The sequence below is a fragment of the Gymnogyps californianus genome, chromosome 14 (genome assembly GCF_018139145.2).
Source record: "Gymnogyps californianus isolate 813 chromosome 14, ASM1813914v2, whole genome shotgun sequence".
NCBI lineage: Eukaryota > Metazoa > Chordata > Aves > Accipitriformes > Cathartidae > Gymnogyps > Gymnogyps californianus.
In genome coordinates, this window is record NC_059484.1 from 5,721,001 (window position 1) to 5,746,141 (window position 25,141).

The window sequence follows — 25,141 nt, forward strand, 5'->3', positions numbered from 1 at the left end:
TGAATACACAGTTCAATTTAATTAGAGGAAAACACCACTAGTGATGTTCACGTGTTAATTTTCCCCAAGCTACGTAAACAGCTAAAATCTAATGACACAGAAACATGACTATTTTATTTTCATTATCCACATGAAAAATAAGCATGTAGAGAATTAAAAGATTACTGTGTTCATATAAGCACTGTCTTAGTAGGAGATGTTTAAAAATAAGCAGAATAAAAATTCAAACAGATTAACTGGATCAAAACTTTTTTTTTTTTTTAAATATGCTGAACGTGTGTTACCAATTGGAAAAAAAAAATACTTCTGTGAGTTCTTAGACATTGCCAGGACACTAAGAAACCACAGCTAAAAAAGTTTTCCTGTCAAAATGAATTAAAGCTCAGACCTCACAGCTGGCTTTTTGAATACTACACAATCTATATCAGTGTAATATATGAATAGCTTTTATTTATTACTCAGCGACTAGAAACCTCAGCATGTGGGCCAAGACAAATTAATCGTCAACCTGGTTACTGATTTGCCAATGCACAGGAAAATGATGGCCAAATACATTGTTTGTATATATTTTAAACCTTGACAATGCAAGAAATGCCACCTATCTTTAGGTTGTCAGCCCCTTGTAAAAATCCACTTTAGCTAGCACTTACATAAGCCCCTTAGAAAAATACCTGTCATCGTTCTATACAGTGGAGATTCACCAGTTTCTCAAATCAGTATAATTTGAATGATAATACAAATAACTTGGAGAAAGAATTACCTCTCTCTAAATTCTTCTGAGGTTCAAAAAAAAACTTTGACACTGTACAACCAAGGTTAACTATTAAACTTGCATAAAGTAACTGTATTAACAGGTGATATTACTTTTTCATTAACTCTGCACTTAACAAACAAAGACTATGTTTTTAAATACATCAGATTTCAAACAGCATTTCATAAAGTGCTCTACGAGGATATTAGATAACTACACATACTTATTGACAGCTTGCATTCTATATTGTTTCGGTCAAGCTTTATTTTCTTAAATTGCTACAATACTACTATTTCTAGACTTAACGTCTTCAGAATGCATGCATTTTGAATTTCTTTGATCTTTTATAATCTTTTAACTGTACAACTAAATATTATAAACAAAGTCTCCTTTAATTCTGTGTTCCTGCATTTCAATTATGTTATAATACCTGTTTTCTCCATGTAATACAAGGTTTGGCAAATTTAAACAAGTACAAGCCTAACATTATATATATAAGTATTCATGTACACACATACGCACACAGAGACGATACTTGCCATTACATTTTGAGCTTTTTAAAAGGACAGAACACTGAAGTATGGAAGTGCAAAAAAAAAAAAAAGGCATGAAAAGCACATATTAAGACATCAGTAGTATTAAATCATCTGAAATTGCTACAGATAAATGTTTACACTAGCATTTACAAGCATCCTAACAAGAAGTGTTGAAAAAGGAGTCTGGTTGAGAGATAAAGAGTTAAGAGCTCAATTCACATCCATTAAGCCACCTTATTTAAATTTCAGTTTGAGTGTATGCAAGAAACAAAATAGTATCTTGTCAAACTGCCACTCCATGTAAGGTCTAACAGGGACTTGGTCTGGTGTTAGCATACGTTGGTACATTGTCTCAGCACTGCATGCAATACATGCCAGCAATCTCTTCCTCCACAGCTATGCATTTATTAAGAGCAATTTCAAAACAGCTCAATCGCAGGGCTATACGTGAAACACCAAAGCACTTCTATGCTTATTATCTTTGCAAACAACATAATATTATTGTCCCTTACTGCTTACTGCAAATCTGCAGCAATGATGCAAAGCAGCATATTTTTTTTAATTCTCTTTCGGAATACAAATGCCTGCCTTCTCTTATTTCTGCCTGTTCCTAACCAAGATGCACTGTGGACAATAGTTTCTGAATCAGCGATACCTTTCCACACTGTTGGCAAAAACTGAAAAAAAAAAAAATATATTGTACTTCAATCCCAGAAGAAAGGGGAAATAGAAAAGAAAAAAAAAAAAAGCAGCAGCTTAAAGAACAAAGGCAACATTAAAATAGCGTGAAAATAAAAGAAATACCAGCGATCAAGGATGAGAATTAATAGGCAGAAAAGCAGCAGCAGCACTTATTGCAGAGGCACACAGAATCCTCCTTCCCTGGAACTCATGCAACTAATGACCTCTCCAACTGCTGAATTAAACGGCTCCAGGAAACAAAACACTTACTGCCTGGTTTTAAGACACATATCAGAAGTTGTCAACTCCACTAACGCAATTACAGAAAAGGAGGGGTGGGGGGGGAAGGCAGAAAGGAAGGGAGCGACAGAGAGAGAAACGCTGCAGCTTTAGGCGCTGTTGCCGAATGAAAAGCAGTAAGGAGAGCCCTGAGCATACAGGCAAGTAAGAAGTGAAGAGCATTTACCAGCAGCAGCAGCAGCAGGTTGAGCAGCCCGAGTGCCTCACACCGTCTCTGGGAGATAACTTGGCACCGGTGCGGATTCCTTCACTGACGAGGGGACACCCCTTTCCTTCCTTCCTTCCCTTCCCTTCCCTTCCCTTCCTCTGCTCTGCTCTCCTTTCCTCTCCCTTCCCGTCCCGTCCCTCCCCCGAGGAGCGGAGCAGCGGGAACCGCAGCAGCCTCCCACCGTCCCCGGGGAGGGGAGGGGAGCGGAGCGGAGCGGAGCGGAGGAGCCGCCGCCGCGGAGGGCGGGCGGGCGGAGGGACCGCGGGCCCCGGCAGCCGCCCGCGCCAGCCGCGCTCTGGCTGCAGCCCCGCCGGCCCCCGGCTGCACGCGCCGCGGCCGGGGCCGCCAGCCAATCCCCGCGCTCGGCACCCGGCCGCGCGCGCGCAGGGCCCCCGCGCGCTGCCGGGGCCGGGCGGCGGCGCGGCGCTGGAGGCTGCCGCGCGGGGACGGGGACGGGAGCGCCTCGGCGGCGCCCCGCCGTCACGGCGCGGGTCCCCGCGGCGCTGTGCGGGTGTCCTTGTTTCCTTGACCGTTACTGCGCATAGCGGGCGTCAGTGCTTCGCGCCGCGCCCGTCCCTCGGCGGAGCGGCCGGGCCGCCCCAGCCGAGCGCTGCCGCAGAGGTGCGGGAGCGCGGGAGGCCCCTCGCCTCCGCCGGGCGAGCCGGGCTACCGGCCCCGGGGGGCGGGGGGGGCTGCCGGCGGGCGAAGCCGGCGTCAGGGTGCCTGTCCCGTCGCCTCGGCGAGGGGACGAGGACCGGGAGGGCGAGGACGGAGGCCGCCCCTGCGGAGGGCCGCGGCCCCTGCCGGCCCCTTCCCGCCGGAGCCGTGAGGAGGCGGCGGCGCTGAGGTAAGGCGGGCGCGGGCCAGTCTGGCCCCTGTGCCGCCCCCCGCACCTCCAGCCGCGCCACCTCCTCAGCGTGCGGGCTGCCGCTGCGGGCAGGCCGGGCCGTGAGGAGCGAACGGGGAGCGCGGGGAAAGGGGACAACAGCAGCAACAAACAACAAAACCGCATCACGGGAAAAAGCTGTTAAAAAATTGCTTCCATCTTTTTGGCACAAGTTAGAAACCTTTCAACAAAGTGTTCTGCACTTCTTCAGAAAGGAATTACTTTAGCTGTAATCTTCCCCTTCTCAATGAACTGGCCGTGGGTGAGCCTCAGACGTCATGTTCTATATAATGTTACTTCCAAATACTGTGCAGAATACTTAGCTTTTCTGTAAAGTATAATTAAATGTTGACTATTATTTAACCTTAAATTTTCCCCTCCCCCTTTGCTACACATCTGTGAAAGCACCAATGGCACCAAAAAAAGGAGCACTGAAGCAAAGTAGATCAGGAAACGAGAGAATGGCAAACTGCTAGACACAAGCTGATGTCAACCTATAAAACTTTGTACAGATTCTTGGCAAGGCCAGGAGGAAAGTAGCAAATTAACCAGGATATACAGAAACAGCAGTGAAAAGGAGCCTTGGACATGGGCAATGCACAGCAGCAGGGCTAACAGTGCTGCTAAAACATAACAATCTTCATGTCTATATTCCATAAAACAGAAAATCTGTGTGGAGAAATGAAGTAAACTAGAGCACATTGGATTACCTGTAGCTGGGAAAAGTGTACTGTAAATGTCTGATTAGAGAGAAACTACAGCAGAGTTAATTTTCCAACTGCAACTGTAGTTTTGTAACTGTCAACAAAGAGCAGGAGTTTTAAGGGGCAATCCAGAAATCAGCAGGGAAGTATCTCTCAGCTTTTCAAGGTTAATTGAGAAGAGGGGAGAGCTGAGCATGCTAGTAGAGGTTGGTAAATTATATGCAATGCTGTAGCTCGAGGACTGCATCTATTCACAGGGGTGAAGAAGATCCATGTAGCCACAACTTCTCCCTGGCCTCATCTTTTTCTATGGCATTTCACAGATTTCAAGATGTGTCCTTGTCTCAAATGCTGTGGTCTAAATTTTAATGTAATATGCATGTTGATGTCTTGATTCTGCAGAGAGACTTCTGTACAGAGATACTGTGATAGTCATTTTACTGGAAATAATCTTTCTGCTTGAAAATAAACAAGATAGCAAAAATGAATGTTAGAGATGTATTAAAAAGATTATTGCAGTTAAGTAATGACTTTTCCCTATCAGGAAGAAAGACTGAGAATTACACTTGGATGGGAAACAAATCTTGTCAAACTACGTTTTGATGCGACGCAAGTTTCAGTGAAAAAGGTAATGGAATGTCTGTAATAGCAGTCCATAAAGCACGTGACTTGATGCTTATGATGATTAAACAGAAATTAGCAAAAACCAAAATACGTTTAGCCCATAAAATCTAAAGATATTTGTAAATCTTCGTCTCATTGGAGTATTCCTTGTAGTGATACCGAACATTACAGAGCTACTTAATATACCAGTGATTTGAGAGAGAACAAACAAATGGCTGATTAAATGCCACGCAACAAAGACTTGTTGATGGTCAATTATGATGGATACAGGTTAATGGCACAGACCAATCTAGACACCTTGGGAAGGTGGCCTCATTTGTTCAACAGAACTGTTGAAGTCAAGGTCAGGTATCTAGTGAAAAAGAACGCGGGTTACATTTCAGGTTGGGGCGTTGTTTTCTGGAAGGCAGTTTACAGTAAACAGCATTAGTTTGTCCTGGTGAATAACTGAATATAAGCTCCCACTGTTATGGGTTAGTAAAGATGACAGCTGTGAGTGGATGGGTAGCGGAGAGAGTATCAAAGTGAAAATAAACAGAAGTTACATGTCTAGGCATTATTAGTAAGATCAATGTGGGAATACGGGCTTTGTGTCCACACTTAGGATTAATGATAACTATATAAAAATTAGAATATCTGAGAGACAATTAATGTATGTTTTAGAAGGCTAACCATGTCTTCTCCCTGAAGTGAGAGTCCTAACAGAAGACAGGGAACCATGCTCTCTCTTCCTCTTGTTCTCTATTTAAATTGATCTTGGATTCTTTTTGATGTGGTGATACAGCTTTGATGGAATAGAGGTTTGTTCCCATCCCTTTAATCTGGTGGTAGGGTATTCTCCTGCGAATGGGAGACGTGAGACTGAATACGCATGAGGCTGTGGAGAATAAACCAAATACCTCATTTCTTGGGTTAGAACTCTCTAACTACTGGATTAGTAAGTAAATGGTGACCATAGGCTACTCCTCCTCTAGCATGTTTTAAATCCTTTAGCTCTGTTTAGTTCTTTAGAGGAAAGAATGTAAGTGCCTGCCTTCAAGAACAAGTTCCAAGCAGTGAATCCCAAGTGAATATAAGCGTATTTCTTCAGATTTTAGTAAAGTGCCTGAGGAATGGGACTGCAGACGTATCACTGTCCTGTTTCCTGCTGGCTATATTAGTTACTGCTCCATGCCTGAGATGCTTAAAAGGTAGGCCTGTGATACACAGCCTAGAACCTGCATGCTTTATTAGCTTCATTCCCTAATGTCTTTGGAGTCTCTCTCAGTATCACCTTGTCACTTACAGAACCTGCTGACACGAGAACATCTTGTCTGCTTTCAGAAGGGCCATGGTTCTCTTTCTCACACTTCTTTGCAAAATTGATCTTCAGTGTGATTTGAAAGGAAAGGAAAAAGGAGACAACAAAAAAGATTTGCAGTTTACTGGAGATAAATGCTGGATGCTTGTCCCCTTGCCTTTTAAGCACGTGTTTGCATTTTCTAACCTGGAACCGCTGATTTTTCAATGTGTCCCTATATATAATTGTTCCTCTGTTAGTATGTAGCTGCTCCACCACACCCATTGCTATAGCTTGATCAAAACAGGCATAATTAAAGACAGTTTCTGGAAGCTGATGCTATGTAAATGCATTGTACAATGAAGGAGAAGTTTTAATACTGCAGCTAATTAATGACTGGAACATTTTACCTATGGAATGTGAATTCTGTGTTGCTTGGAGTCTTTAAATAGAAATGAAAATCTTTCTGAAAGATATGTTGCATCTCAAATGTAAGTTATGGGACTGGTGGAGTGGTTACTTGGGTGAAGTTCCCTGGCTGGCATTACACAAGAGGTCACACCAGATGATAAGCATAGTTTTTTCCAGCCCTGTAAGCTATAAATCGTGATATGCAATGATACACCGTAACAACATAGGACTCAACTCTTAAGAATAAAGAGAGAGCTTATCTTACTGAACAATGCCTCTCAAATGCTTTAACACGTTGTAAAGAGGATTATTTTAATTAATTGGTACAATTTCCCACTTTTATTATATATACTGGAATATCATTAGTTGCACCTGATTTAGATGTCTGATTTTCATTCTTAATCCTGTGCCTGCAATTGCATAGTAAGAAATACATCCTCCGAACAGTAGTCTGAATTATAAAAAACTAGAAAAATAAAAAAAAAAAATATGCATGGGAGTGTCTGTTCCAAGGAAGTAACCACACAGTGGTACGGGAGAAATATCCGAGTGTCGTGCAGTGAGCTACCAACAGAGGAGGGGCGGCAAGATACAGAATTTTAACATGCTGGAATTACCATCTTTGGTAATTCAGTCTATGTGGTGCATGTTTGACATTAAAATAAGGGAGTTTGTGTCACCTCTTAAATATTGCCAGAAGCTGTCCGTAATTTGTCAAACAAAAAGAAGAGAAAGGTGTTGAAATTGTACTAGTATTTTCAGGTAGTTTCCAGTCCCTTTAGCCTTTTTTTTTTTTCCCTTCCCTTCTGCAGCCAGCCCATCTACCTTGTAAGAATTATAGCCTGTCTTTGAAATGGCTCAAATGGAAGTACCAAGCAGGTAGAAAGCTACTTGCTATATGCTTGAACGGCTTTGAACAATTCAAAGCCATCAACAAGTCTGCAGTTCAGGAAGAAGAAGAAGAGAAAAAACGATGGAAAGTCTTTGTAGGTAATACCTGCTCAGTGGAAAGTAAAGAAAATGTGAAGACTTTTATAGGCACAGAACACTGTTGTACTGAAAGAGGGATAATTTTTCTTTAGAGAAATTGCTGTCTGCAAATGAGCATGTTCGGTAGGCACAGCCATCCCTAATGAAACCCCCATGCCCCATGCAAAATTCAGTAGAATACCACCTGTCTGTCCTCGTGCATGGCTACAGTGTGTTCTACGTACCTGAAACTCTGGACTTACATACCTAAACCCTTTTTCCCCTTTAGTATCTTTGCTGACCACAAATATTTCAAAGGAATTCTAAACAATATGGCTGCCAGCTTATTGTTAAAGTGGACTAGTGCCATCTCTAAGGAAATGATGAGCCTTTGCTCATCTGGCAGATCAAGAGGAGAATTCACTGGGCTCTGAGAAGAACTTCTGTGTTCAAATTGTGCAGCTCTCAGAAAACACCACCTTGTGGGTATTGAAATCAGGTATCACTGTTGAAGAGTTGGTGGGATGCACTGTTTCCACTGTAGTTACTGTGCTAAGAGTGCTTGGGTGATAATCCTAAACCCCTAATACACATGTTAAACTAAATACACAAATATCAGGGCAATTCGTACTCCTGGGAATCAGGACCCAGGTCTCTTACCATCTTCTGGCCCATCCAGTTACTGGAGTCATACTGGTTTCTAATACACATTTTAGATTCCAGTTCCTGAATACTGAAATCTGTATTCTCATTACTGTTGTAACATAAATGGAAGATACAGTTGTTAACTAGTGCTTAGTTTGGTTTTGCAAGCTACTCACTGCTATTGAGTGTAATTGCAAGCTATTACAATGTTAATTCTCTTAGCCATTTTAATGACTCTGACACCACAGAGGATGAACAGTTTCACTTGTCTTCCTGCAGTAATTACTGAGAGGTTGTAACCATTACATTAAAGTATATGCTTTATGTAGTTGTCTGTATATAGAAATTCCTTCGCGTTTTTGGTCTGGGAGAAAATACTACAAGGTGATTGTGATAAAAACCATGGAGGTCAGGGAGTATTCTGGGTAGTAACAATGAGTTCACTGACAAAGTGAACTAAGGATAAAATCAACATTTATTTCTGATATTTTTTCTCACCTCTGCATGAAGTGGTACTGGTGTGGATGAGGTATACCACAGGTACGCACTCTGCACAAGAGTAAATGAGACTAAGTTTAGGTAAAGGACAACACACACAGACAGTTCTAGTATCTAGTCTAGGTGAAAGGTCAGTCAAATTGTTTTAGCCACAAGTGGTAGAATAATATATCTGGAACACACATAGAGAAAGAGAAGAGAAAAAGAAACTAGCAAGGTGTAAAGGATACAGTAGCTATTTTGCATAATATTGAAATTAATTCAGTCAGTACAAGATTTAAAGTCTGACTCAAAAGCAATATTAAGTTAGCAGTCTGCTTCAGCAGTAAGTATGTAAAAAGGTGCAGACAAATCATCTGCTGGAAGGTGCATGTAAAAATGCAAAGAATGATTGGGGAAAGAATGATGAGAACCAAAAAAAAGTAAAAATAGAAGTGTACAATATATAAAATAGGGCATGCAATGTGTGACAGTTTGCCTTCTGAATGATACACTTCTATCCCTACACAAAATGCCTATGCAAACTTCACTAACAGTATTTGTTCCTTTTAAATAAGACCACTCTGGAGATTGGGGGAGGAATTAGAGGGGGGGAAAGCTGAATTTGTCACCTAAAAACACTAGGTAAATAAAATAAAAATCAGTGAATCTTTTAACTTTCATAGGCTCACTTGGCATTAGAAAACATAATAGAACAATATTGTTTTCATTTTCGTAGTATGCAAGAATTACCAAGACAATGAGAAATATTAAATAATAATAAACCAACATAAAATTCTCAAGATTGGAATAACTTTTTTCCAACAGATAGCATAAATTCTGTGTTATTGCATAGCATTTTAAATAAAATAATTAAATAATAGAGACTATGTAACAGGTTAAGTAAGCTATTAGTTAAACAATTTTATTTTTTATTTGCTTAACCTTAATTTAGCCCCATCTTTCATGAGTAATTTTTATGCTCTGTGCCACCTTCTACCCTCTTTTCTTTTAATGCAAAATATTTTCCTTGAAAAGAAGTTCCATACAAGGACACAAAAGTATCCACTTGCTTTATTTATCTTCTGACAAAATCCAGCAACTCCATTCCAGATCAGGGCCCCAGTTGTGCTACTGACTAAACGAGGTGACACAGTCCTTTCTCTGTGAAGGTCATGGTTTAAGTGCCTGATTTCCTGAATATTCTATGAAAGAAGGATGATGAACTTAGCTGTTATCAGGTACTTTGTGTGACGAAAGGTGCAAGATAAAGAGGAAGTTTTCATGCCTGATCTCCTTTCATTATCTGTTGTGTTAAACTGCAGTAAGCAGTCCATGAGAAGCCCAATATTTAATGCATTGGCTATAACAGCACTGGGCAATAGATTTATAAAGTGATATGGTATACACAGTTTATTTGCTGTATAATAATAATGAATAATAATAATAATGTATAATGCAAAGAAACATGTTCATTTATCACTCCTACCAGTAAGAACTCCTGCAGTTCAGAAAGAAATGAAGGCAGCCATAGAAGAATGGGAAGTTAGAGCAGGAATTATATTTGCAGGGATGTATAATCTAGAATGTCTGTTTTAAGATTACAAAAATAATGTATTACAGCAATTGCTAACGAAATACCTGGATTCCAAAACGTGTTCTTTTAAACTGTAGATAAATAGGAAAGAAGACAACAAGACATAATAATTGTAAGGTTTACTATGTCTAGATGTTTTATGAAGTTGAAATTTAAAGTGCTGAAAGAGGTAAGAGAAGAGAAGAGAAGGCAAGTAACCCAAGGAGCAATGAGAATAGATACTCAACTAGATTAGTTTAATGGATGTTTTCTTACCTGTTGTTTTCTTACTTTAATTTATATATCTCATTTTTAAAAATGAAGTCATGTTTACTATATAAAATCTGCCAAATTAGTGAAGTACAATTTCCTTCTAGTTTTAATGTCACTTCATTGTTATTTTTCTGTATTTTCAAACAATTTTTTAGTTTGCCATGCTCATTAAAGACATCATTTCTTTGTACCCAGTAGAACTTGTAATTGCTGGTTAACACACTACTACACCAGGACTTACTAAGCAAGTTATTCTATTATTTCCATTCTCTTCCAAAGACATATAGGTATACTTCAGTTATTTAAAATAATTGTCTCAGTGTTCTCACATTATTCAGTGTAAAATATGAGAATGGCAGAACTTTCACACTGATACATGTTTGCAGAATTGACATTTGTGGAACTGTATTTATATGTTCTCTGCATTCTCCTGTCCAATTAGTGTTAGAAAGGTTTGGGGGATCCTTTGTACTTCTCATGCCATAAGCTATTCCCAGGCTAATTTCTGATCTCAGGAAAAAAAGGTGTAAGCTGAGACTGTCGGATCCTCAGTGCCAGTGTATAAATGGGATATAAAGGTACCTCAAAAAGAGAACTTAAAATTCTCCCGCTGTTTCCTTAGGAATGTGAAACTTAGCTTACTAATACCAAGATCACTTTTTTTCAACTACCGCTATTGAAATAGTAAGCTGAAATAGAAACTCTGAAATATAAATGTATTAAATATAAAAACATGTACAAAATAAAAATAAATATAGAAAATCAAATACATTTTTTACATTGCTAATAAGATTCTGGAAATGGAATTCACTCATCATTGAGTTCATCATACACAATTTATCATAAGAATGCTGCAGTCTCTCAGATCTGATGACCTGCTTCACTTACAGAAAGAGTAAAAACTGGCTTTTCCAGCGTTCCAGATAACTATGACTCTAAATATAATGAAGAATATATGCCTTCTATGTAAGAAGACACAATTTGTGCTAATTCATTAATGTGTTCATATTCAAACTTCAACACATTTCTAACAATGGGCCATAAAAAACTTGGTGTCTGTCCATGACACCAATTGTTACTACTGGCATAATTAAGCTTGCCTCTCGCAATTAATCACCTTGACTGCCAACAAATAGTATATTTATCTTCATTATCTGCCTACACGTGAGTCTTTCCTTTATGCTATACAGCCGAAGCTGATACCATGTTTGGCTACAGAATGGATGGAAATTCAGCCGTACTAAATGGAGGCGCAAGCTGCCCATCACGTCAGTTACTCAGAAAGTGAGCTTACAGAGCAGAGCGTAGTTAAGAAACGCTGCTTTGTCATTTAGTGGATCTGCAGAATTGGCAGAAAACCAGCCAACAAGAACGTATGAAGTAAATGAGAGCACAGCCATTTGGGCAAGGAACTCTGTGTATTTAAGTATAACTCTACACTACAGCCATATGAAACCTGAGTATCTTTAAGACTATGATTTTGTATTTTCAGCTTCCTCATGTATTTTAATTAAAGACAAACAGAATTATGGACAGTACAAATTATTTTTCTCAAATGAGAAACAAAAGAGGGGATGCCAGACTAATTTATTTGCCTTTGTTTGCATCTCTTTTTCCATGATTATTTTAACAAATGAGTTTACTAGCAGGAATGTTTGGTAAAATAATGAAGCAAATATTGTTAAATATTGTGATTATTCACAGCAGAACCTATAAGTTATGTTTCTACAATTGGAAAAGAGAAATGTGTTGTACGACCTACATACCCATTCAAAAAGAGCTTGAATATTCAAAAAGCTCTGCTTATGAATGAATTACAGACAAAAAATTATGCATAGATATTATTCAGCAAACAGTTTCAACATATACATCAGAAAAACTAGTTTGTTTGGAAAACTTGCAAACACAAAATGGAGCAAAGAAATTATTCATTATGAATTATTTGCACAGCATCTGTCTTACTTTCTCATGTTAATTGCCTCTGCTAAACCACATTTTCTCCCCCTCAGTATGTAAATTTAAATGATTTTGCATATTCTCTGAATACCCAGTAAATGCAAGTTTCATTACCTTGCCGCTTATATTTTTTTGTCAGCCTAATTATACTAGAGTTTATATAATTTTAAAATTTGACCTACTAGTTTCCCATAGATTGCAACCTCTTCCTCTGGATTTTGAGTATTACCTAGTATTAAAAAAGAAAAGAAAAAGATTAAAAACATGCACATTAACTGCATTTCCCACTGTATTTATATATATTGAAAAAGCTAGGGTTTGTTTTTAATCACAGTACTTTTAATGTAATTATTATAAATCTAGAACATGACCCACAATCAATTTTAATTAACACAGAGAATTTTACTGACGTTTGAGAGCCTACGCTAGACCTTCCCCTCCAGTCACTGGACAATGTATCACTGTATCCTTTTGTGCTCCCTAGGAGGTACCACTCTAGTTGTGTATAATAATTCTTTCTACAAATACAAGCTTATACATCAGGCAGTTTGATTTCCTCTAAAAATATATCTTTTTTTTCACTGAATTTTCTGACTTTTTGATTCTTTGACCACTGACTCATGTGGTCAGAAGAAAATGTGCACATCCTATCATGCCTTTTCTTTGCAATAACTTCATGCCACCAATAGAAATAGAAGTGTCTTGTCAATAACTGCTGGTCTTAGAAATTAAATGCAAGTTTAATCCTTCAGGCCTGTTAACAGAAATGCCCCCCTCGGCCAAATCTGTCCCACTGGGTCACTGAGAATGTCACCCAAGTAAAGCGTCAGGATCGGTTCAACATTATCAGCATATATACTTCGTTAAAAAGACAGATCTACAGAAAGCACTCTTTTTATAGCGCTATACTTAGAAGCCAAGCACTTTGAGTAGCACAAAGATGCACTTTTCTAAGGCATAAAACCTTCTGTTTAGGATTCACCTTCAATGTACCACAAAATACATAACCCCTGAAATGATTTGCTTTTTTCTGTTTTATACTGAGGTTACAAAACAATGTGTTAACATGGGTAGCACAACTGGGTAAAAGCATATTCATTCATTTATTTCTGCTGTGGGCAGAAACCTGGCTGAATGCTTACAGTAAGTGTTTTGCAAAAGCCATTAGTACATTGCCAAGGCACAGTAGGTAGATACTATTGGCTGCACATCTCTGCTGAAAACTTCAATTTTCTAGCATCTTAATGGATTACAACAGGGGAAAAGGAATCATGATACAGTTTTATGCTATAGTAGTTTTTGCATCAATACAAAATTTCATTGACTCATGCTCTACAGGTATTTGCGGGTCATAACGGAATTTCTGTCTTAAGAAGTTCCCCAGTGCGTCATGGAAATCTCAGTGCTATTTTTTGCTCCTGATCCATCTACCCTTCTGTTCGGTAATGGCCCAGGCCTGCGCTGTCAGATGACTTCTGAAATGAATGGCGCCAATAAAATTTTGGGCCTTATCTTCAACAACTCATTTTTTTGTGATTTTTTTGTAATATACCTTTAGGCTACAAAACACATCTATAGGTTTTTCCTCTCTACAGGATGTGTTGTCCTGTGTGCTTTAGCAGTTCAGTGAGCTGAGCTGATTCAAATGAGCCTTGAAATGTTAAATACAACTTGTAATATCAAAGGTTCTCATATCAAATAATTTTCTTCCTGTGGATCCTAGGGAGATTAAGGACTCATGCAGGGACTAAAATGTCCACTACTCACATCAAATATCTCAGCATTGGCTATATCATTATCTGTTCATTGAAGGAATGGCTGGAAAATACAGCCGCAGCACTTCTTACTTTAGTTGTAAACCAGGCGCAAGGGACATAGTATTAAGTCCATATGGCAATGAGTGAATGCTAAATGTTGAGTAATTGTGTGACGGTGTGACAGAAGCCTTCATGTACAACCTTGAGGTGATGTTTTCTTTGCAGCTAGTGTAGAAATTAATTTTGGGGTCAGACAGTAAACTAAATGCAGTATGGCTGCACTTCAGTTTTTCCTCCAGTCTGGTTATCTCAAAGCCCAGAGAAAGAAGTTGTCTCTTTTTTGTTGTTTTTCTGGTTTTGCTTTCATATCTTGCAGCAGTGTCTGTTTATAGCTTGCTTGCCTCTCTTTACTACTGAGCTGAATTAAGATGAAGCATGGTTTGAGTCGTCCAAAACACCAGCCCCCAAAACACTCCTGTGTTTTCTGAATTGAAGAATAGGAACCGTCAAGAAATTTCCTGCCTCTTTCCCACCCTTTGCTTTGCAGATGCAGAAGAGATACTCTGAGAAGAGTCCTCTTTAAATTTTACATCTTGGATCTGGTGTATTTATCAGTACAGCCCTTGTATGCTTGCCATTGTGTGCAGGACAACCATACCGGTGCTGAGGGGCTGAACCGGATCTACAGTCCTAATCCTGGCACATTCTTACTGACACACATTTTTGTATTATAATTAACTTTAATTCTCATATCATAAAGCAGGAATACGACTTCTGTCTATGCGCTTCATGATAGTCTTATAAAAAACAAATATTTTGAAAGGTAATTAGTAAGTAACTCAGTGTGAAAAACAGGGAGATTGTGTTTTGCAGGACTGGCATTCTAATTGTAACTGCAGTCACACATGGAATCAAATGTTTCTAAAGATGCTATTTGAATAACTCTGAGAATGACAACAGAGTATAAGTGGGCATTACTCAATATTGCCAACAGTTAAGAGAATTATATTAGGATATAGAAAATAACCCCGCACTTATTTCAGGATCCTTGTTTAAGGAGAAAATGTGGAGTCTTGATACCACTGTGGAACAACTGTTAACTGCATAATGACAATCACAGTATACAGAAATGAGTAGGGAGTATGTTAATGGAAAGCATATTGCCATTTTCCTTGCATTAAAAGTCAAAGGCAATTAAAACATAATTTAATTAGAGAATATCTTATCAGCTGTAAAAAGTAAAATTGATTGATATGCAGTGTAGGGATAACTTGGCTGCTGCTACTTGTAAAGTGATGGTGAAGCTGACAAATTAGTCACTTGGGTTTTTTATTTGATAATTTCATGTATTTTTGTATTTTCTTTCACCACTGAAGGCATTTTAATTAGCTAATGTTTGATTGCTTATTGTTTGGAAATGGAAAATGTTATAAATGTATTGTGATCGGAAGAGTTGCTGGCATTCACATTAAGCATCTAACATGACTATATGCTGCTCTCATTACTAAAAATATTTATCTGATAATAGAATTTTTCTTAAGATTCTTTCTGTCTGTATCACTGTCCAGTAAGATGTTTTAGTCTCCAGTTTAAACATCACATGTAGCTGGAAACAGGTCAGTGTAGCTCACAGCAGCTACAAATCAGCGAGCAATCTCCTCGTTCGGAAGAATCCATATCGCTTACCCAAGGGCTGAATTTGGCCGTGCAAGGAACCACCAGTCAGAAGTGATGAACGCTGACAAAACAGCAAACCTAGTTCTATTTTAAAAAATCCACAAAAAAGGGATAGCCAAAAAAATTTTTAAAAATCACTCTTACATTCATTAAACCAGAAATGTGTACTCAATCGTTACTTCAGTAAAAATTGAAAAGGTAGCTTGAGTCCGTAATAAATATTAACAAAATATCTAGGTATCTATTCTTTACAAGTGAAAGAGTTGATGACATGGTTTCATCATTTTTTGGCTATTCCTTTAGTTTTGTACTAATATTTTTCTTCTAATGAGAGAATATCAGCAGACTAATGTCTACATGGATTACAAATTCATGCATTACTTCCCTCAGAATGAGCACTTCTACAAGGAAATCCTAGGATGCTCTCAAAGGACTTGTAAATAAATTAATTAATAAATAATTTAAATTAAATTGGTCTGCAACACTTGACTACAAACCAGATGCCAGTGCTTTAGCAGTAGGACACCTGAACTTTGTTTATAATCCCTCTGTCCACAGAACTTCTACAGAACTTGTATAGATTGACTGGATAAAGAAAGAGAGAAAAATCTTTTGCTTGACTAGAATAATGTCTTCAAGGATTTTTTTATTTTATTTTATTTTTTTTTAAGGTTTCTGGTCCTCTTTTACAGATAAAAATCCTTTCTTCTTGGGTCTATCAAAATCTTTTCTGACTATGTCAGCTATGGTTTTTCCCTGTCAGGAAAATCTGTATAAAGGCACGTCTATGAAGCCTAGTTTTCTATACGGGCTAACTTTTTTCAAAGTGGAGAATGATAACAATTGAATAGGTTTCATAAGATAATTTCTGTTTTGGTCAAAGAAAAGAGATCAGTGTACATTTACACCTTTTTATATTAGAATCAATTGAAGAGAACAGTTTTTCATATTAAATAGGTTATGAATAACAATGGTCTCATTTAAAAGCAAGAAAATATATAGAATTCTGCTTAAATATTGGAACAGTCTGAGGAGGGGGAAATAATTTGAAGAAGTAACTCAGTAGGTCTCTGACTTCACTGCAATACGTTTAATTAAAAAAAAAAAGCTAAGGAATATCAATTAGTTGAGTTTCTCAGATTGTTGGAGACAACTGCCCTCAGGGATATCAGATTATATATATATTTATAAGCTCTTCAATTATATAGCAAAAGAGAATGAATGTTAAACCCTGCATCCTGGATGGGGTGTATAACATCAAGAATGAAATCTGTATGAAAATGACGTCACTGTGTGGTAAGATGATAATACATAACAAGTAGTATTAATACATTGAGATATGGTCCAGAGATTTTTTTTTTTTTACTGAATTGTTTGTTTGTACATGGCAAAGACTGGGTTGCAAGGAGGGAAGGGAAGGAGAAGGGACGGACAGGACCAACGCTGCTCTGCAGTTCATAATAATGTAAGTGTTTCTGTGTGGAGTGGTGCTTAGGAGTTGGTCGAAAAAGATTATTTCATTTGAAAAGTCACACAAAAAGCTGTAAAAAACCAGCAGCACATTACTAGAGACTCATAAGTACACTGTTAGAAAAGTATATTAACTAATAACTGGTCTGATCTAGTTGAAGATGTCCCCGCTCATTGCAGGGGGGGTTGGACTAGATGACCTTTAACGGTCCCTTCCAACCCAAACTATTTGATGATTCTGTGAACTAATACCAGAGAGTAATTTATCAGTTTGTGTACAAAACCACTGAGAAAGCCTCTAGCTACATCCAAAGGAGATGTTTCATGAAAAACAGTGCACTTATTAGGTCAAAAGCTTAAAGAGATAAAACAGCAATTTGTTATTTCACCAATTAAAAGTAATCGGCAAGTGGTAGTTACACAGCCTAATAAAATATCTCTCACTTTTGCTGCTCATTATAAAATCTCTGTACTTCAGATATTTTGTACTGTGAATGTATTAAAAATACCTGAAAGCACTAGGTTTGCCAAAAAGGTATGATCACCTTTAAATAAGTAACAAAACAAAATCTTAGAAGTAATGGCAGGCGTGAGAAGTGTTCAGGAGCTGTTAGCTCCCCTCCAATTCATTTTACAAGATGCTTAAACCTTATATGCTAATCTATGAAGATAAAACCTTCCACAGTCTGTGCGTGGCTACCATTGTTTTCCTTATTGCTGTTGAAAAATATCATACGGCTGTTGAATCAGGGTATAAAGAATTTAGCAAAAGCACTAGTTCATGGACTTCATTTTGTGCTTGCAGTGTATTTCACACAGCTGGGTCTGGGCACTATCAGACTGTGTTCAGAAACAGCCTGCACACCGGTATTCGCACCATCCGACTTGAACTTAAGTATCTATAAGAACATAAGCTATACCATGAGGAAGAGAATAAGGCTCCTAATTTAAATGATCCAACTGTATTTTTGAGTCTTCATAACCTTTACAGGGAGTCCTTTTAAAGCTCTAAGATAGCCAGCAAGATAAAAGCCCCCATTCTTCAGTTACAAGGAGATCTACAAGAGGAATATCTGCTCTTCACTTTATTTTTTTTTGTTTTGAGGGAGGTTTTTTTTTTAATTTGTTTGGGGTTTTGTTTATTTGTTTTTTACAAGGAAGATAAGGAATACCTTAAGGAACATATTACAGGAATCAAATTTACAGAATTACTTTAAAGTAGTTTTATATATTGATGATCCAAAATAATTTTTGTTTAGCCTAAAAATTCCCGTGAAAAAAATGAAGAATAATCCATGACGTAAAGTAAAGCCATGTCTTTAAATATCTGTTAAAAAAATAGTTGACTACAAACAGACAATAAATTCTAGGAATGCAAATGTCTAACAGCCTAGAGGAGATCGATGATTTAAATACAATACCATTATTTCAGCGTGCCAGTTTACATTTGGGAGGCTGAAGAATGCTGGCAATGTCCACCTTGGACGCAACAGCCATACAGTTCAAATGTATGTTTTCCCAAATCTCCCTTTCCTGTTTAAAAATCCTTCTCTAATCATCTGTGCTACAATGCTAGCAGGAACATATCAGATGTTGTTATGAATTACATAGGATAAAAAAAGACTGAGAGAAAGGGTCTGGATGGTGTTAGAATGCATTTTTAGTATATAATGTTTCTTTTGAAAATGGCAGAAACATTGGTTTTTTACTAATGTAACCAGTTTCTTCAAAAATTGTTAAAACTTCCTAACAAAAAACTAGAAATAAGAAAATAGGGCAGGCAGTAGTATATTTTTGATGCATATTTCACTCAAAAGAATCCCAAAGCCCAACACGAACACTACTGATCATGCAAAACTGTAGACTCTAGGATAATCACTGCCATTTAAAGGAACTTAGCACCATGTTCCCAATGACAGGTTTCTAATATAGTAAAAGAAATCCTCAGAAGTTCTTTTAGGTGATGGTAGACCTGACAAAAATGGTAATGGATTTTTGGCCAAGAAACTCAATATAAAGGCAAATATAGAAGAGATGTGTTAGTCAAACATAAGTTATTGGACTCAGTACAAAGTAAATGGATGAAATTATATGATATGCTATAGAGAAGGTCAGGTTACACAATCTAATGATCCCCTTTGGCCTTAAAGCCTATGATTCTGTGAATCCTACTGGATCCTACTGCTGCTGGAAGTCTGTAATTCATGTACTACTATTGATTTATTTATAAGAGACCATACACAGTAGGAATACCTGTGGATGATTATTCACAGTATTTGTCCATGAATTATGTCAGCAAAAATGTGTCTAAGTAGAATTATGACTTGCATGTTTTTAATTTCATGGTGAGATCAAGGCCTAAGGAGGAGAACAGGCAGATTAATTTCCTAAAGGGAAAGCATAAAGTGATTTTTTTTGTTCACTGTTTCCCACCGTTGTTATTGCCAGTGCAGCTTCTCTGTAGCAACAGAGAGCTGGAGCAGAAAAGTCCCAGGTGCTGTCACTGTAACATCCAAAAAAAGGTTTTTTCCAGAGACTTGCACCAAATACTGGCACTTCTCTATGTGTTAACGTTCACATCATAGCTCTCACTAGAGATGGATTGGTGATATCACTGGGAATTTTGATAAGAAAAAGTCCATTAATGTGTTGACTCATAACGATTTACGGATGATCTCCATGCAAATCAAACGAATTGTTACAAAGAAATCAGGCAGTGTAATACAGTGCAACCACAATTCAGAGCTCACACATTTCTGATTCCTGATTCTGTAAAATGGACATTTATTTTGTACTTCATAAAATGATGCAGCTGGCTTTTTGTTTTCAAGCATCATTAAGAAAACAAGAAAAGTAGTAGATTACTATATAAATACCATAGAGCACTAACCATAAAGTATTATAGCCTAGTAGAGCCTCGTGTTCTACGTTTGTGCATTTCATTTTATAGGTGCATATATAAAACGAGTGTCTAAAGAAATCTGTTTGTCACAAACATGTAATATCAAATCTTAATTTTGGATAAGAACAAAAAGCAATTGAAAATCCATCAGAATATATAGAAGGGAAAATCTTGCATTTATACTATGTATACCTTTTTGCTCTTACAAATCTTTTGGGTGTTGAGTTTTAATAGCTTTTCCTCATTATCAAATTTTCAAAATAAAATCCTGAAAGATAGCTGAAGTTGTTCACCAGTACACAATTATTATTCATATGACTTTTCCTACTTTTTACTATAATTAATCCCAATATAATGATATGGGGGGGGGGGGGGGGGGGGGGGAGGAACCCTTCAGATATATACCAGAAATCGTATCATCCACTTACTAAAATAAAATGAGGAAAACTGTTTTTACTCTCTAAATATTTTTTTATCTCCTATAACAAATTTCCACATTCAATGATATTAATATCATTATTTGAGCTGTAAATATTAATTTAGCAGACAATCTGTCCAATAACTTTTCCTTCCTCCTATTTGCAAACATCCCGTAAAGTGGATTTTGGTTAAAAGAAAGTGTTTGCTATACATACATTACTACTACTGTATCAGTTTATGGTTTGTTATTCTTAAAACGGCATTTGCTTTGCTTAGTCCTTGCCTATTTGCTATTCATTATTTAAAGCATATAACAAATTGGAGTCATGTGATAATGTCAGAGCTGGCTGACATGATAAGTAAAACTATATAAATGGCCACTAAAGCATGAATTGCAAATAACTAACATAAATACACAGTTAGTGTATGAATATACGTTACATTTGTGTCAAATTACACCAAAAGACTCACACGCACAGTGAAATCAAATAAAAACTAGGAATTTTAAAATGTTTACCAATATTTTACCCCAACAAAAGGTACTATTTTAAAACTAGTTATTTTCTGTTGGTGTATTCTGAGTAATGCCATGTTACGGTAAAACCAATTCATTTTTTAAATATTCTAACATTACTAAACGGACTAAACAGTGTTTCCCAAACAACTGGTCAATAGCTTGTCATCCTGTTCAGCTGGCATTTCTAAAGGATTGCTCAGGTATTTTATTCATGTCGAGTGTTGCAATTGTTAACCATTTGACTAGATAAAATCCTATACATTAAAAAACATAGATTAAGCATTTACATGTTTAGTTTCATAATTTAATACCTCTTTATAATTATACTGGCAATGGCAACAGGCAAGGTAAGGCCTGTTTCTGAAATAGTATTTTCAATCAGACCAGCAAACATTATTTAAAAAAGTTGACAAGCGTGTGGACATAGAAGTCTTTTTTCAGATCCTGAACGACCAAAAGCTAACAGTGCTAGTTAGACTTATAAAAGATATTATCCCTTCTTCCATACCATGACAGTCTACAGCTCACCGAGTATGCTTGCCACATATTTCCAAAGGAATTTATGAGCAGATCTTCCTTAAAAACATTTTAGAAATACAGACCTGTGTACAGATGCGTGATAAACCTGCAGTCATGTCAGAGACGGTGCAAAGCAAAAGCTGATGAACCCAACCTGTAACCGTAATGAGGAGGAAACTACTTCATGATCTCTTTGCGGCAGAGGGGCTGCAGTCAGGAAAACTCGAGGAAGTAGTGACTGTAAATTCAAAGTTTCTTAGCGCTTCCTGCATTCCTGTGGTTATCAAAAGCAAGGCTGTTGAAATGATCTGAGCCAGAATACAGGCACACACTAAAGTATGTGCAAGTGCTTCTTGAAAGTGGCTTTCTATTTTTTTCAAGGATAGGTTATGCCTGTGAAATAACATAGACCTATATATCCTGTCACTTTTTCACCTGAAAAGAAAATCATAACAACAGGATAATGCTGCTGAACTTTACTATGGGATAATTTATTTTCAATTCTGAAATCTTACCAGATATTTCTGTTTCTCAGAGATAATTTGTCTAGGTAAATGAAAGGATAGGAAATAGTGCTGAACAGCATATAATCGAGTATTTAATCATATTGAATACAGTATGCAGTATCCACCCTTTCATGCAGTATCTCTGCTATAGGTTTCTAAAGGGGCTAGCAAGACTCTTGCTCTTGGTTTGGATTACTACTTTCTTCCATCACTTTTAGCTGTGGCTGTATACTTAGTAGCTGGAACATCCGAAAGCACAGGAGAATAACTAGAGGGAAGGGCATAGATGGCAAGAATGTCTAACACCCTGAGGCATTCTTCTCCAATGGACTGCTAGCATACATTGACCCTTGGTGGTTTATATATGCTATTTCTTGTTGAAGTCTCGCACCAGGAGGATTTTCATTCCAAATCTTTCTGGGAATGTTATTCCAGAGGCAGTAGATACTTCACTGAATCTCATACTAATAAGCTATGATGTTAAATAAAGCACCAAAAATCTTAATCAAAGTTATGAGTATCAACAAGAAGGGAAGAAGTAGCTAATAGAAGATTAGCTGCTGAACAAAAGTTTTCTATGATTAATTATATTATAGCACAGTAATTTAGTTTCTCTCGATCTGTAACTTCAAATATCTATACTAATTAGTTGCCAACCTACAACATCATAAATGAGATAATGAAATAAAGATGTTTTAAATATCCCTTTCTATTACATGTACGTTTTGCAGCATGTTAACAGACAAGATGAATTCTGATTTTTTTTAAGGATATATTAGCATATCATTATGTACATGAATGCCAAATAATAAATTTCTCACAAGAATAATGTTCAACTACTAAATCCACAGGAATTTGGAAAAAAAACAAAATATTGTATATCAGATGAAGGCTGGCATGGGTTAAGCTTATAGCAAACACAGAGACATCACACCTTTCTCCATCACATTTTCACCTGCTCATGTGGTGCACACTTCTGCTTTGATGGAAAATTCCTTTGGGTCTTCTCAGTGTAAAGCTGTTGGTGCTTGCAGCAAAAGTTGCAGAGCTAGTGGTGAATAGAGAATGTTTTCATTTGGTTGTTAAGCCAGAGAAATATCTACAGCATTTTTCACAGTTCATGAAAGGGCCCATCACTTTTCTGTTAGCTTTGTTCAATTTGGGAAGAAGTTATACAAGCTTTTGTCTTTTATGAATTTGTTTGGAAAAAAATATTTCTTTTTCTGAATTTGTTTTAGAAAACTGCAGTTCTTAGGTTCCAAATTTATACTAAAGAAATTTGCAGTATTCCCCATGTAAGCTGAAGAAACTCTTAAGGAGCATTGCACAGACCGAGGCAGTATTATTTATTTTCCTGAAAGCAGTGATGACAGTCAAAGCACGAGCAGCATAGCTTGTTTTATATATCAACCTTGCATGTTTTCCTGTCAGCTTTGCAGTTTGTCATCCACAGCTTAGCCTCCAAATGGCATGAACTTTGAGGACAGCATGCTGAAATGAAAGACTTGCTGCCTCCTATAGAGAAGAAACAAGGCCACCAAGGAATGGCAGAATAGCTGTTTATTCCACTTTATGTAGCCTAAATTGTGGAAAAATATTCCATTATTAGTAGAAACATAATACAATTCTGTTAATGGCAGTATAATTTGTTGTTACTATTTGGAGTGAATCTGTGAGGAATCTAGCTAGTATAACAGATGAAATCATAAAAGAAAATACTAAATGCAAAATCTGATATACAAAAGCAAAGAATGAGTTGGAGCAGCTGCAATAGCTTATTATAAATACTTATCAGAATTGTTCAGCCAGAGCAGTGTTTGCCAGCTGGAGTGCAGTTGTTCTGAGAGGGAGGTGAGATATCCCTCCTCTCTGTGTGGAGAAACAACGCAGCTAAGTGAGTATAAATGCACAAAATGGTATGGTGTTTTATTGCTGGAATGATTCTCGGAGACAGAAACATGCTAGACTACTTTATGGCAGTGTTGCCAGAGAAGTGACTGGCCAGTCTGGAGCACACTGATAAAGTTTAGTCTTCTATCACTGCAATCTTTTTATAAACATTATCAGTTGTTGGGTTTTTTTTATCCCTGCTATGAGTATCAGTTACAGATGTGTGGTCACTAAACTATCTGGGTATAACCTGCAGAATCTCCTCCTAGTTCTGCCAGGGGACTGAATGGCTGGGAATCGTACGTGTCCTGAGCAGCTACATTTATGACAAGAAACTTCCCATTACATCACATTTACAATTTACCTTGTCAGGTTATCCTGGAGAACATTAGTTTGCAAGGTGATAAAAATTAGTATCACATGAATTAAAAAAGGAGATCCAAACATCCATCGGTATTTAAAATAAATGCAAGAGGGCATTTTCGTTAATTAAAACTGGCACACACTGAGTTTATTAGACTGAAGGCATACAGCATGTTGGTCATTATGTTATAATCAGTTTGAATATGCTAAAAACACAGCATGAGACTAAGTTCACACAGCCTTGCTGTTATACTGGTCAAACAACACTAATCAAACTGTTTTATCTGAGGTTTGATCTAAAGCCCACGAGAGTCTGGCTGTTGCATTCAGTGGGCATGGAGTTCAACCCTTGATGAAACTGAGCACTTTATCCTTGTATAATTCAATTACTTATGTCACTTGCTGAATATTATTTCTTAGACAATTCTTTCCATGTAACCACCAATAGGTAGAACATCCCAAAACCTCAGACATTATTTTTGTTGTTTTCCTTTTCAACTCCTTCAAATCCTATTTATTACTGCCTCCTGCTTCTGCTATCACTAGTATCAGCAAAAAATAGTGTTTTTCCTGTAACAAGAAATATTTATGGTATCATTGTGAAAGGCTTTCATGTGCATTTAGTTACAATACACCACATCTGCTGCAGTGTGGCCATATTTTACTGTGAATTGCAGGTATTCAGTATAGTCATGCATGTCCACGTAAAGGTGGCATCAGCTTTTTTTATTACGTTTGCCCATGTCTGGTGAATTTGACCATCACCATACGCAATGACACAGAATCACAGAATGGCTGAGGTTGGCAGGGACCTCTGGAGGTCGTCTTGTCCAACACCCCTGCT

The 25,141-nt window shown here is 37.5% G+C and overlaps 1 long non-coding RNA gene across 1 annotated transcript in view; it reads right to left on the reverse strand.

Moving 5' to 3' along the window:
• Nucleotides 1-12,465: 12,465 nt before the first annotated feature.
• The window catches only part of LOC127022014 (uncharacterized), a 300,415-nt gene continuing 287,739 nt past the window's right edge, over nucleotides 12,466-25,141 (reverse strand). The window contains exon 5 of the long non-coding RNA XR_007767284.1: nucleotides 12,466-12,505. This is a non-coding gene — a long non-coding RNA (uncharacterized LOC127022014). The remainder of the gene's footprint in view (nucleotides 12,506-25,141) is intronic.